The sequence below is a fragment of the Anthonomus grandis genome, chromosome 16 (genome assembly GCF_022605725.1).
Source record: "Anthonomus grandis grandis chromosome 16, icAntGran1.3, whole genome shotgun sequence".
In the NCBI taxonomy this organism is placed as follows: domain Eukaryota; kingdom Metazoa; phylum Arthropoda; class Insecta; order Coleoptera; family Curculionidae; genus Anthonomus; species Anthonomus grandis.
The window spans coordinates 1,733,214-1,748,837 of record NC_065561.1 but is presented as its reverse complement, the minus strand read 5'-3'; the positions used below and the strand labels follow the sequence as shown (position 1 = coordinate 1,748,837).

The window sequence follows — 15,624 nt, the reverse complement described above, 5'->3', positions numbered from 1 at the left end:
ATACAGGGTGGGCTATTTTAATATATGCACCCAAATTACTCCGAAATTAAGCGAGATATAGAAAAATTGTTGAGATCAAAGTTGTTAAGTACAAAGGGGTACAATGTTGCTGAACTTCACTTTTAAATGGTAAGGTTTAAGTAATTTAATAGTTGCCATATTTTATTGTTTTAATATAGAGATTGCATTTAGGGATAATTATTTAAATTTACGTAGGTATGTTAAATTATGTTTTTGAAGGTGGTAGACAATGGTACAGTGAAAACATCTTGTCGGACTTGCATTGTCTTATTTATTTAATGTAACACGACGTTTCGGTTGGTAAGTATCTCCAACCGTTATCAAGTGTAAACTGATAACAGTTGGATAAACAGTTTATACTTGATAACGGTTGTAGATACTTACCAACCGAAACGTCGTGTTACATTAAATAAATAAGACAATGCAAGTCCGACAAGATGTTTTCTATGTTAAATTATGATCAGTAATACTCTAAGGCATAAGAACAGATTCCGATGTTTTAGATACGAGTATAGAATATATAGTAATATAGTAATGTATGAGTATCGAATGTATTGATAAGAACCTCTTATTTTTTGAAAAAGTTTGAAAGTTTTAAATAAGCTTTTAAGTTCTTGTTGAATAAGAAGTTGTGATAAGTAGAATTTTATTTTTGATGCAAGATAAATACATAATTTAAGTAATTTGGTAAATACTTAAATATCAGAGTTGTTAAATTCTTTTGATATAATTAACAAAACTACCCTTAAAAATTCACTTTGTAAACAACTCTTTATCTTTCTTGTTTTTATCTTTATCTCAAACCCCTTACCTTTCTTGCTGGATAACAGCGAAAATGTTTACATTCAAATTGGTATTTAAAAATTCATCATCAAGTGACCTTGACAAGGTCAAATGTTAAAAAAAATTATCATTGCAGGAATACTCGACGTTGGTAATGACAAAGAAAGCGTTGGCCTCGGGGTTAATTTCAAGGTATTATGCAAACAACTAACAATAAACGTTGGCAGGTACGATGAAGGATAAATAACGAAGACCTTAAACTTCACCTTAAGGGTTTTTTTGAAAGTCATATAAAAGTCAAAGTCAATTCTTGTAAATGAAATTTCTTTTTTGTACTGAGTCTTAAAAGGTTTTTTCAAGGGTTTCTAAAGTAAACGTTGAGAAGAAACCCTATATAAAAATAATCGATTTCAACTATTATAACGGCATTACTGCGTTAAGCTTATTTTTTGCCTTGAGGTTATTTGTTGACCAAAATGATAACTGCAATAAGGACATTTTTTATGTTAATTAGGGAAAAGTAAAAATTAATTATTAGTACGAGACAACTATCTGATTTAATGATCAATATATAAGGTCATTCTTATACCTCGAATCTCTTAAAACGCCTTCAAAATTATAATTTAATGTAATTTAATCTTGGAATAACGACGTGGGTGTATTAGGATTATGACCCCCTTTAGGGTACTTGATTAGAGTGAGTCCCGTTGCCGCTAAAGTAGACGTCATTATTTATCTACCATCAGAGCATATCAGAGAAATTAATCTATGTTGCGCAGCCCTTGAAAAACTGAAACTAAAACTTTACTCGTATATGTAGGGTTTGCGTGCGATCGAGATTTTTTACGCATAAAGATGTACAATAAATAACTAAATAAATAGAGCGAAGAAGGGGTATGTAGATATACACGAAAGGTAAAATATGAACGAAATAAATGTTATTTAAAGCAAAAGACGGTCGGTGAGCAATGGTCAAGGTCAATACAGCAATTTTCCAACAATATTTTCATATAACACCTGATGTCGAACCATGCGAGCTGGACATAGATGGGTACAAGTTGGAACAGTATACCAGTAAAACAGGAGGAGTTATGGCTTTGGTAAGATCTAAGATATAAAATGAAAAGGGTCTTTTTTGTTGATTGTTTTGTCTCGTTATTGTCCTTGGAATTGTCTGTGTGTAGTATTAAGTACTTTTGTTAATTGTTGTACATCCACCAAACAAATATGACGCCAATTTTTTAGACTTCCTCGAAGAATATTTTGATGAAGTAAGCAGTTTTAATGGTACTAACATTATTGTTGGCGCTTTTTAATTTTGATCTGCTTAAACACACCTCTTATGGCAACAAAATAAAAAATCTTATATATTCAAAAGGATTTACACAAAAAATAATGAAAGAGCCCACCAGAATAGTACATACAAGCCAAACTCTAATTGATTTTAATGTTACAAATGATAATCAATTGGCACATAAGGTACATCTGATCCCAAAAACAGTGGTCCGTTCACATTTAGTTTGTGAACGTCCAAATAGTTTAAATTCTTTCTTTTAATAATATTTTTTTGTTTTTCTCAGTGTGTCAAGTGTACGATCGGATTTTAACCAAATTTTTACATTTTTCGACGTATATTTAATTTTGATTTTTTTTACTTAGTTTAATTTTAAGTATATTAATCTCATTTTGTAGCACTTATCGCGCACGATTCATTTTACAAACTTATTTTATTGCTTTTAAACTTTAGTTTTGATCAATAGAGTCACTTGAAAAGTTCTTTTTTATACCATGGCTGACAAACTTAAAAAACATCAGGCTTTACGCCAAACTGAAATCCAAAAATTAAAAGAAATACAATCAGTTGCACATAATGTTAAAAAAGGGGATTTACAATTTATTGAAGTTTTTAAATACATGTTTGAAACTATTGAATCCATTTACGCAACCTTTTATGAAAATCATAATTTAATTATTTGCTTGGTTTCTGCTGATAATGAAGCTTTTAATAGGGAAGATCTTGTACGCAAGGACTTCGATTTTACATTTTATGAAATTAAATCTCTATATTCTCAATGTATCCCTAGCACTTCTTTATCACAATTGTCAACCAATCATGTAACTGCAGCTAATTTACCCAAAATTAATTTGCCTACCTTCAACGGAGACATAATTTCTTTTCCACCCTTTATTGACATGTATGATGCACTGATTCATCAAAATTCTAATTTGTCTGACTGTGAGAAATTTACATATTTGGCTTCCTCACTTAAAGGTCCTGCTTTAAATTCAATACAACATTTGCCTGTCATGCCTTCCCACCAATTCTTGGGATTTTGTTTTAATACAAATGATTTTAAAACGTTTAGATATTTCCATAATTATATTACATCCACATTTTATTATTCTATGATGATTCCACTTCGCTACCTACCTATAAAATATTATATGATTATCTTTTGAAAAACTGCATGGCTCTTGACAACTTAAGTTTATCTGCAAAGAAAAATTCCTTTAAACCGCAATATAAAAAACCCGATTATACTTCTAAAACTCCATCACGCCCTTTGTCGTTAATGCTCTAAACTGACCCCCAATATTCAACAACATCCAGTTGCAAAATATGCAACACATCCAATCATCAAATTTTTAAATGTTCAGATTTTTTGTCCAAAACCCCTCATGAGCGTTATCAGCTTATTAAAACACATAAAAGCTGTGTTAATTGTTTAAGTACTAGTCACCGCTCTGCTGATTGTCGCTCTGATAAAAATTGTCACAAATGTAATCAACGTCATCATACGCTATTACATTTTTCACGAAATACCTCAGGCTTGTCCTTACCCGCATCAACTTCCACTTCAACTTCAAATTCTCAAAATATTCTTCGAATTTCGCAAGCTCAATCCTCAAGTGAGCCTTCGTTGCCTATTGTGCATACAGGTTTTACTTCATCTCATTCTAGCATACTTTTGTCTACCGCCCGCGTGGAAATTCTCGATAATCGTGGTATTTATCAGCCGCTACGTTGTATGGAAGTATGACCTCATTTATTACTGACAAATGTGTCAAAAGAATAGGTCTTCGTCCCACGCAAAGTTCAGTGCAGTTACATGGACTCGGCTCTATAAAATCTCGCATTTACCACGCTGTTACTATTTCTCTTCGATCTTTGCATAAAGCTAATCCTACCTTTAACCTTGATGCATTTGTTCTTCCCAAAATTTGAGCAGAATTACCAAGGCATCGATTTAATATTGAAAATTGGTCACATATTTCTAATATTCGATTGGCTGATGAACGATGTCATTGCCCAGATGCTGTGGATATTCTTCTAGGAGCTGATATATTTTCTAAGCTGCTACTAGATGGGCGCATTCGGGGTGAATCAGGTCAGCCTGATGCTGTAAATACTGTTTTTGGTTATATCTTAATGGGACCTATTTCAACCCCCGGACCTTTACCAGTGACCACGTTATCTTACCAAATTGATGATCCTAATTCATTGGAATCTCAAGTTAAACAATTTTGGGATCTTGAGCAAATTCCTCAACAACATCATTTATCGTCAGACGAGACTCAGTGTAAAAAGATATTTTTAGATTCATACCAACGATCTGACTCTGGTAGATTTATTGTCAAATTGCCTTTTAAAGAGGAAAATCCTACATTTGGCAATATACGTTAATTAGCTCTCCATAGGTTTTATTCTTTAGAGTGCAAACTCATAAAACATCGTCCAACCTATGAATTATATCGTCAGTTTATTCAGGAATTTCTTGACTTAGACCACATGGAGTCGGTATCTCCTTCGTTATCTAATTGCTTTTATCTTCCACATCATTGCGTTTATATGTAATTAGGCCTGAGAGCTTAACTAAAAAGTTACGAGTAGTTTTTAATGGACCTGCTCATTTGCCCAACCTACTCTCTTTAAATGAGACCTTTTTCTAAAAGCCTATTTCTAAAATGTATCGGCAGATTGTTGTTGCTCCTGATCATCAGGACTATCAACGCATTCTTTGGCGATTCTCTCCAGATGAACCTGTCCAGGACTTCCGTATCAAAAGACTGGTTGGTTTATAATACTTATGGCTTAACTTGTTCCCCCTATATTGCTATTAAAACTTTATTAAAATTGGCCGATTATGAAGAACCTACCTATCCATTGGCAGCTGAAGCTATTCGCTCTAGCATATACGTAGACGATTACGTCGGGGGAACGTCATCGCTTGAATCTGCGCTGTCCCTTAAAACTGAACTTACAGCTTTGTTGCTAAAGGGAGGGTTTGAACTTCAAAAATGGTCTTCAAATTGCCCGGAACTTCTTAATGATTTATTACCTCATCAGGTAGCCATAAATGCGGTAAATTTTGATTCTTGTAATGCAAATGAAGCATCTTTAAAGGTCCTAGGATTGCAGTGGAATGCTGTAACAGATAATTTTCAATTTAAAGTTAACATTTTCGACAGAAGCTGTACCAAGCGAAATCTTTTATCTCACTTGGCACGAATCTTTGATCCTTTAGGTCTTTTGTCCCCGGTTACGTTTTTACTTAAAAATATAATTCAACGAATATGGACATTAAAACTTGATTGGGATCAGGAACCGCCTGCTGACATTCTTCGGCTTTGGGATAAATTCGCTACCGATCTTTCTAGTTTAAATAATTTTAATCTTTGTCGTTCTATAGTCTTCAATCTTCTCGATGTGAGCTTCATTGTTTTGGCGATGCGAGAGAAAAGGGATTCTGTAGTGCTGTGTTTTTCGGCCTAGTTGGTTGATTGTCCTAAATCTTGTCTTCATAAAAGAGAATATTGCCTACAACCAGAGAAGAATCTAATAAAGAAAAAAAAACGACGAGTGACTTCTGTGACTAATACCAGTGAGAATAAGATATCCTCAGACGATTGGCATCTGACATATTTCTCCAAATATTTTAAAATTGTTTGGATGGTTGGATCCTTCGAGGTGCCAATAAAGGCTGTCTTTCCCAGAATAGACTTAGTGGAGAATTGTCAATGGAGGAGATTGAGAAAGCTAAAAGTCATGTTTTTAGGACTATTTAACAAGATTTGTTTAGTGATATTGAGGATAAACAGCTAGTCTCTTAACTTCTACTTGGATGAATCTGATACTTTCAGACTTTAGTTTTATACTTTCAGTCTTTCTGGGTAACGAAAGACTACAAGACCATTTTGCAATTTTACATTTAGTCCTAAGGTAGGCTACTAAATATGTCATATCACCATCGTAAAAAAACACCGTTTTACCGGCAGGAACCAGGTTCTTAATAAAAAGAAAACTTTTCTTTTTCTGGACAATCTGGCTTTATTGCGTGGTTTTTAAAATATCTTCGCTTAGTATAAAAATAACCATAATTAATAATAATAATAATAAATACCAATAATTTCTAATTTCCTCCCACCTTTTTAGTTACAGAAAAACTTTATAAGTAACTTAAAACTAAAAGAGTGACTTAAATTCAAACTCAAAAACTTAAAATTATACATTATCGATGTCTAAACAAAATTTAATCTAGCTCGACAGCTAGTTACACTTACAAAAACCGGGAGAAAAGTTGTTTATAAAATTATCCTTTTTCTGTAGAGAAAACTTATTTAGCAGGTCCCTAAAAACGCTTACTGGTACCACCGGAAAATCATCTGCTGGAACGTACTTTAATATAGTTGACTTAATAGTACGTCGCCCGCTCAAAATCCAATGTCTTTCACGTAAACGGTCATTAGACACTGCGGTGGCCAAATAAGAATGCGAGGTACTGTATCTGGGGAACTATTCATCGTAGAAGCTTGCGATAAAAAAATTTATCACTAAAATGGCCAAGACAATGACCTGAAAAATATTTTCAAGTTTCTAAAATGGCCGCTAGGGGGCGCAACTGGAATCTTGAATCTAGAAAACTGATGTTTCTGTAAATTTTGCTGAATTAACCTAACAAAAAAATAGCTTATTATTAAAGTAGAGACTAATCCGACCCTTTTTTATTTAAATAGTTTTGCTGTATCTCTAAAAATAAAGTGGTGGGGGGTGTTCAAAAGTTGGCTTAAAACACACCCTGTATACTAAAAACGCCTTAGCCGATTTTATCAATCTTGGGCTAGTTGAAAAGAGCTATTATTAAGCTACGAATATTATTATATTTCATGTTTTTTTAGTTTTACATCTCGCCGCTAGAGGGCTTTTTTCGGCTTTCTGACACAAATGACTAATTTTCTCAAAAAACTTAAATACGTTGATATGATTTTTTTTTCATAGAAAAATAGCTAAATGATGTCTAAATAATCTTGCGAAAACCGCAACTCGATATCTTGTTCCTAACCTAAAATATAGGCCAAAGAATATTTTATACCCTTAAATTTTAATTTTTTTATACTAATTATTTTGGAATTTTTTAAAATTCACTACTTTTGAAAACAAAATTTACCATTTTTGAAAATATCACCTAATATCACTAAAAGGTAAGTATTAATAATGCTTATATCAAAAATCAGACCTATTTTATGTTATATATTCACTATGGATATAATACGAAAAAAATAATTATTAGAAAGCAGGCCATGGAATGCAACAAAACAAATGTCTACTCAAATTATAAACATTCCTCAAATTGTCAATAGTAAGTTGTCAAAAGTTTTACGTTACTTGAGCATTTTTTGTTTTTGCAAAATGCGTTTTACGAACGATAAAGCTGTTGATATGCTTGCGGTTTATTTTGAATGTCTTCAAAATGCTGCAGTAGCAAAAAGAGTTTATGCTGCTCGATATCCAAATCGAAGTCCTTGCGATGTTAGATTTTTTCCCCGATTAGTGGCGAACTTACGAGCCAATGGTTGTTTTCGGCCTAGGTTTCAACGGCCAAGAATTAGAAGAAATGTGGACAATATTAACAGCGTACTGGGATATATTAAAGGAAATCCTCATGTTAGCACAAGAGCATTATCCCTTGAATTAGGCATATCAAGAACAACGATTCAAAATATTTTAAAGGACAATAGGTAAATTCTAATAGCCATCGCCATATATGGATTTATTTAAGTTCAGCTTTTTTTTAAATATATTTATAGAATGCACCCATATCATGTTAATTTACACCAGGCATTGGAAGAAGCAGACTTTGACCGTAGGTTGGAATATTGCCATTGGATATTAGGCATGATACGCGAGGACAGAGATTTTTTATTTAAAATTCTTTGGACCGATTTATAGTGATGACCACATTTAATAGTGACGGTAGAGTCAACCTGCATAACATGCATTATTGGTCTGCAGAAAATCCGCATTGGTTGCGTGAAGTTCAGCACCAAGGGCGCTGGAGTTTAAATGTGTGGTGTGGTATACTTGGAGGCTATATTATTGGACCATATTTTTTTGAGCAATCTCTAAATGGCAATGTTTTTTTCGACTTTTTGGTAAATCAATTACCATTGTTGCTGGAAGATGTGCCACTGGAAGTCCGGCAAAATTTGTTTTTGCAGTTGGATGGCTATCCAGGACATTTTGCTAGGAATGTGCGAGAGCATATTAATAACATTTTTCAACAGCGGTGGATTGGAAGAGGAAGCCTGTTTCCATGGCCTCCGCGATCCCCAGACTTAACCTGTCTTGATTTCTATTTATGGGGGCGGTAGGGCATTAAAGGACATTGTATTTCAGACTCAGCCTACGACTAGAGAAGATATGAAAAACCGCATTCGTAATGCAATACCATACCGAGAGCCGAAATTGAAGCTGCAGTTCTATCTACCCATGAGAGGCTTCAGCAATGCATAGAGCGTGATGGTCAGCATTTCGAGCATTTACGGGGGCATTAAAACCCTTTCTTTTTAAAATCGGTTCTTTATAGGGCCACAACTTACATTATAAAAGAAATTCGAAATAAATTATTTTGTAGTTTTTATAAATATTAAGGGATTTCCATATAAAATTTTCGTTGGCCTAAATTTTAGGTTAGGATGAAGATATTAAGATACGGTTTTCGCAAGCATATTTAGGCGTCATTAAGCTATTTTTTGTATACAAAAATTTATACCATTGCATTTAAGTTTTTTGAGAAAATTAGTCATTTATGTCAGAAAGCCGAAAAAAGCCCTCTAGCGGCGAGATGTAAAACTAAAAAAACATGAAATATAATAATATTCGTAGCTTAATAATAGCTCTTTTCAACTAGCCCAAGTTTGATAAAATCGGCTAAGGCGTTTTTAGTATACAGGGTGTGTTTTAAGCCAACTTTTGAACACCCCCCACCACTTTATTTTTAGAGATACAGCAAAACTATTCAAATAAAAAAGGGTCGGATTAGTCTCTACTTTAATAATAATCTATTTTTTTGTTAGGTTAATTCAGCAAAATTTACAGAAACATCAGTTTTCTAGACTCAAGATTGCAGTTGCGCTCTTTAGCGGCCATTTTAGAAACTTGAAAATATTTTTCAGGTCATTCTCTTGGCCATTTTAGTGATAAATTTTTTTATTGCAAGCTTCTACGATGAATAGTTTCCCAGATACAGTACCTCGCATTCTTATTTGGCCACCCTGTTCATGATACAATTTTACATGGGTATCGAAAATAAGGCAAGTTATCATAGGATGCTTTCCAGGTAACACAACCGGAAAACGAAATTACTTAGAGCCCTTTTGGGGACATATTCTTTTTTTAGGTCTGAAAGCATCAGATTCATCCAAGTAGAAGTTAAGAGACTAGCTGTTTATCCTCAATATTACTAAACAAATCTTGTTAAATAGTCCTATAAACATGACTTTTAGCTTTGTCAATCTCCTCCATTGACAATTCTCCACTAAGTCTATTCTGGGGAAGACAGCCATTATTGGCAACTCGAAGGATCCAACCACTCCAAACAATCTTAAAAGATGCCAATCGTCTGAGGACATCTTATTCTCACTGGTATTAGTCAAAGGAGTCACTCGTCATTTTTTTTTCTTTATTGGATTCTTCTTGGTTGTAGGCAATATTCTCATTCATGAGAGCAAGATTCAGGACAATCGTACAACCAACTAGGCTCCTCCCACAATTTTGCCACAATCAGTTGCATGGACGAAAAACCACGAGAGGGGAAATCTGATTTCCGGAATATGTCTCCAATCTTCCGATCTTCCGCCAAAGTCAAACTTCTAATGCCAGACACTCGATTAGAGACGCGAGATGCCCACTGTTCACTACAAGCTATGCAGGAAAGCACTGTTGAAGAATTTGTCTAAATAAACGCCTTTATACTCAACTGCATACTCTTCTTAACAGAATCACATAATCGGGTACCAATTACAGAAGCGCGCAGTTCTAATCTTAGTATAGTTGTAGGTCTAATGGAAGCCACTTTACTTTTAGCAGCCAACAAATGTACTTCATAAATACACCTTAAAAACACAACTCCAGAATAGGCTTTCTGATTAGCATCACAGAAAGTGTGTAGGCTAGCATCTGAATCTTCTGAGCTTGAATGTATCCATTGAGGTAACTTAATTTCTAAAAGATGAGATAAATCTTTTACTCAGTCATAAAATGCAGTACTAATCTCTGGACCCATATCGACATCCTATGGTAGTTTCATTTCCCAAATATGCTGCAAAAGGAATTTTGGAATTAATGTAGTGAAAATTGTCAAACCAATGGGGTCGAAAAATGTTTGATCCAACGATAGCCTAGTTCTTTTCGTAATGGGTAAAAGGTTTTTCAAGTTTTGCAACCATTCGTCATTAATGTATGACACTACTTGATGTCCCAAACTAAACATCAGTAAGCAGTCAAGGAATCATCAGTCAAACATGGTTGTCCCGAATATTCCCACCCTCTTAGATCAAATTTGGCATCCCTCACCACTGAAGTTGCTTCTTTTATAAACGTCCAGCTTTCTTCATCAGGTAGGCTAGCAATACAATTATCCTCATAAATCATTAAATGCCATTGAAAGAATTTTAAGAGTGTCCATAGTACTTAACAGTTCTCTTTTTCACGTTTCCCATTGTTTGGGCCAAATTATATTCAAAGATAGCACCTAGTAAGAAAAGACTACTATTAATGTCAAATACTACTCTCTTGTGATGATACACCTTTTGTTCACCATCTGTACCAACACATAGGAATCTTAAAAAGTCTTCATCATCCTCATGAATGCTTATTTGTAGAAACGCTTTCCAATTGTCTGCTGTCTTATTTATATTAATGCCCTTGTCTACGCAATGATTTAATGAAGGTCTCTCCTTTTCTCTAGCAAATGCATCGAAGACCGGCCTTATCATAGTGGTGCTGTTTTCCTTTAAAACAGCTCTATGAGGTAAGTAGTGAACATTCTGTTTTCCAACTTCAAATGGTACCTTTTTAATAATATCTTTCTTTATCCATTATTTAAAGATTTGTGTATATGAGTCAAAAAGTCAATTAGATTCCACCTTTTTTTTAAACACAGGAAAGTCTTCTTTTAGCAACACTCAGATTTGTAGGAAATGGCGAGTGACCCTCAATACATAGCAGTCTCACTATGTAACGTCCATCTGCTATTTGGTCACGTGTTTGATGATCAGAGGGGTTTTTGATTTTTAATGTATCCTATTCCCATAACTGTCCTAAAGAGGCACCAGTCAAAAAAAGTGAAGTGGTCACCATATACAGACAGTTGGAAGTATTTAATGGTATCTGTCATCAGTGTCCAACCCAGTGTCTAAACCACAATTTCATATCGGGCCGAAGTAAAATCTCTATAGGCTTAGCTGAAGATTCAGGAACAGCACTATCAGCTAACTTAATTTAGAGACTGCTCAACTCGTCCACCCAGGAATCATTAAAAACAGGAGAGACATATGTACATATTACAGGTTGCGACAAAGCCTCCAGGGAGGAGCCATATTTACAAAAGCTCATCTCAATTTCATAACAATCATGTCTCAACTCAATTCCAGTTCCTCCAAATAGTGAATGGCCTATTTTACTTTTCCTTTTTGAGACATAGCCTAGTTGTTCAGCTGTGGATTTTACTATGTAAGTATATTGAAACCTATTGTCAATGAGCACTCTAAGATTACGAGAACTATCCACCCCTTTTACCAAAGTTTGCAAGAAAACATGACTGCTTGAAATGTTAGTACAAAATAATATATCAACAGTGTTTTGAATCTAGTTTTAACATCCAGTCAGGCTCCATTTACTTATTTAATGAAAATAATAAATTAATAGTAAATTAATACCTCTTTAATTTACTGCTTCTTGACTCCAGAGTCGGGATACATTAATGGCACATGGGATCTTGTACAAATAAGACATTTTAGTCCTGCATTTTCGTGACATATGTCCTACTTTTAAACAACAAAAATAGGCTTTCTTGTCAGCCATAAATCGCCTTCTTTTCTCTAAATCCCAATTTTGCGCATTAAAGCAACTTGAAGCATCATGGTTGTTTTGATTCACTTGATCAGTAGCCGTAGGAACTTCTCTTTTTTTCTCCTTCAGCTACTTAATCCACTATGTTGTTAATCAATTTAACTTGCTCTCAAACCAAAACCCTCAGTAGCCAGGGAGACTGCGCTATTCATTTTCAACTTCATTTTGAAGAAACTTAATAAAATTTGTGAATTTTCTCTCCAACATAGGCTGCTCATTTATACCCTCGGCTGGATCGAGCTCCACATACAAAATGCAGCTTTACCAAACTAGGAGCAACTCCTCTGGTAGACAGGATTATATCAAACCTTCTTTTCTAAGGTTTTTTCTTAGCGACTAACTCGCTAAGAAAGAACCTAGTAAAGACGTTGGATAAAAGTGATCCTCTATCTAAATCGGGTGTATATTGTTTTAAGTGTAAGGATTGCCCTGCTGTTTATGTGGGACAATCAGAAAGGAGAGTATCCACAAGGGTACAAGAACACCTAAGCTTCGTTAATAAGTTCAGGGACACCAACACCACAGAAACTAGGTCAGCATTTGCTAACCATTTATTATCAACGGGTCATAGTTTTTCCGTCCCTGAAAATGTTTGCATTATTCACGAGTGCCCTAAGGGTAGAAAGTTCGATCTCTTGGAGAAAATGGAAATAACCAAAGCCAAAAAGAGTCCAAATTTGACATGCGTTAATGATGTTTTCACCTTTGAGCCAGGACTTATCTTTAATAATCTTATCTAACCTCTTGTTTCTGCTCACGATACGCATATATGCCTTTGACTCTAATATTCATAAGCAGGGCTGGCCGAGTGGTTATATTTGATTTTGTTTTAGTGTAAGGTTTTATTGTAATTACGTGTGTTTTTCTGTTTATTGTAGGTCTGATGATGCTTTATTAGCGAAACATGTTACCTGATTAATTAAAAAGATATTTTGAGACTGAGATTTAGAGTTTTCATTTTTTCTTTATATCAAAGGAAATAACATGGATGAATATCCACTGGATATATATCCAATGTGATACCTAATGTCTCCAAGGCTCTTAATTAAGTCTCTATTCCATCATACAAATAAGCTAAATTATGACCAGAAACAGCATTAAGGATAATCAATTTAAGGAGTTCTCAAATGTAAATTTCTATTTGTAGGTCCTCCCTACCAAACCGACAAATCAAACAACCTACCATTTTCTGATAATTTTGCCCAGCACCAGGAAAACTTTCGATGAGTTGTCTAGTTCTGCTGCCTAAGACTGTGGCCTGTATGAGGTCTTCGACCTTATCACTAAGCTCTATATTAGGGTCCTCATGCACCTTGTTAAACTGGTCTAAATTGGTAGCCAGTCCTTTATTCTTCCGTCAAAAACTTTGAATTGTATATAAGGCACCTTAAATTTTCCTTTACCGCTGTCTACAGCACTGCTCTAAGTACTGTCCATTCCATTTTCTTGTTCATTGGTTATATATGCTTATATATACTTATTATACTATATATCTTGTGTTTAAATCCAAGAAAGTTATTTTTTTTTATAACCTTCCACTATATCCATTTCTTCATCGAATCTTCTTTGTTGGTTTCCACCAGATACAAGGAAAAAATGTCCTCATCCAGCCTCCTCAATTTTTCAGACAACATCACCCAGGGTACCTTTATATCTTTTAATCTTGCTCTTACCGAAATTAACTTCTCTAAATCATTTGCATTTTTTGTAAACATTGTACGTATTACTGTTCTGTTCTTTTTAAGCTGTTCCATGGTGTTGAAAACTCTAATGAAAAATCCCATATCAAAAAAAGGCAGTGGAAAATTAACTAAAAATATTGAGAAATATCAAATGTTCAAGTACTATTACTAGGCCCAGAGTATTTAAAATTTTGCCTAAGTACAGTTAAAGCACTTAAACCAGAGAAAAACTCATGTAAAATTGTATCCCCCGCCGTGATTTAACTGTTTAAAACTCGGTTTAAAGGTATTTAATATTGTTTACCATTAGTCCAGGCGAAGCAAGTCGGATTGGGTTCAAAGGTAAGCGTCAAATTCCGTGTCGGCACACGTCAACAGTTCAGCACTTGGTATTACACAACGACGAATCAGCAGACAAACCAGTTCAAAACCGCTAAAGTCCAGGTGAAACGATAAAGTTTGTCTAAATAGTAGCACGCTACGAACTTGAGCCAAACTGTCCTGTCACGGTCGCCAATTTATGTCACTTCACCGTTGTAAAACACCGTTTCACCCGCAGAAACAACTTAAAACCTTTGCCTTTTCTGAACAATCTAGTTTTATTGCGTAGTTCTTAGAACACTTTCCCTTAATATAATCACTACAACTGCAGTACATTAAAAAATACAAATTTTTTTAGATTGAAATTGACTAACGTAAAAATCGGGTGACGTAACCCAGAGAGACCGGAGACATACCTACTAGATAAAATTAGAGAAAGTACTAATAATTCCCAATAAAATAGGTTGATTTATGGTGGGATCTGCAATATTTTAAGAGGCACGAACAGAGTTGTACATTATTCCAAGAGGCCCTCTAACTGCTGTCAGATTCATTATTGAATTCCTGCAAGATTTTCTTCTTACATATATTAATTTTATTAGATATAATTTTATTCTACTGCAGATTGCCAAATTTCCCACCGAAGAATTATATTTAAACGATGTAGACATTCCTGTATTGAAGTGGCCAGCATTAAGTCCAAATGCAAACCCATTTGAACATGTGTTTTTTTTTCAAATAAATGGTTGATTATTGTTAAAAATTAATTAAAACATTTTATTTTATTTGTACATAAATTATAAGCAAACACAACATCACATAACATTACAAAAAAATTAAATATAAATTCTTAAATGCTCCGTTTTTCTTGCCTGTGAGTATATTATTAAAAAAAACGCATCAAAAACGTAGAAAAACAGCAAAGCTCTGTTACATTATCGGAACTTATTGGTATCAAACTTTACCATGAATAAAAAATTCATTTGAATAAATTTTACGCGTAAAAGTAACAATAATATATCTTATATTCTTTCTTGTTTTTTGTTTCGAATTAAAAACGAGGAAAAAGACCAATATATTTGCACTAAAATGATTAAAAGTTCAGAGGAGAACACAAGATAATATTTATTTAGGGAAAAAAGGGGTAGCGGTAATAAAAGGTCTGGCTTATAAGTTCTTTATCCAAACATTTGTTTGATTGGACGACGTTTCGGTAACCAATATATGTGTTTCAAACCAAAAAAGAGTAAAGAATTACATTCATAATATGTTAAAAATATCAAGGGAGGTACACAAAAAAATATTAGACATTTGTTTACCTATAACTTCAAACATATTAACGTTATATTAAAATGACAATTGAATTACTATAAAATGTTCAAATTACCATTCTAAAGTGATACAAAT

At 34.0% G+C, this 15,624-nt stretch overlaps 1 long non-coding RNA gene across 1 annotated transcript in view; it reads right to left on the bottom strand.

Moving 5' to 3' along the window:
* The window catches only part of LOC126745615 (uncharacterized), a 37,036-nt gene extending 22,111 nt beyond the window's left edge, over window positions 1-14,925 (bottom strand). Inside the window, exon 1 of the long non-coding RNA XR_007663612.1 lies at window positions 14,201-14,925. This is a non-coding gene — a long non-coding RNA (uncharacterized LOC126745615). The remainder of the gene's footprint in view (window positions 1-14,200) is intronic.
* Between the last annotated feature and the right edge of the window lie 699 nt (window positions 14,926-15,624).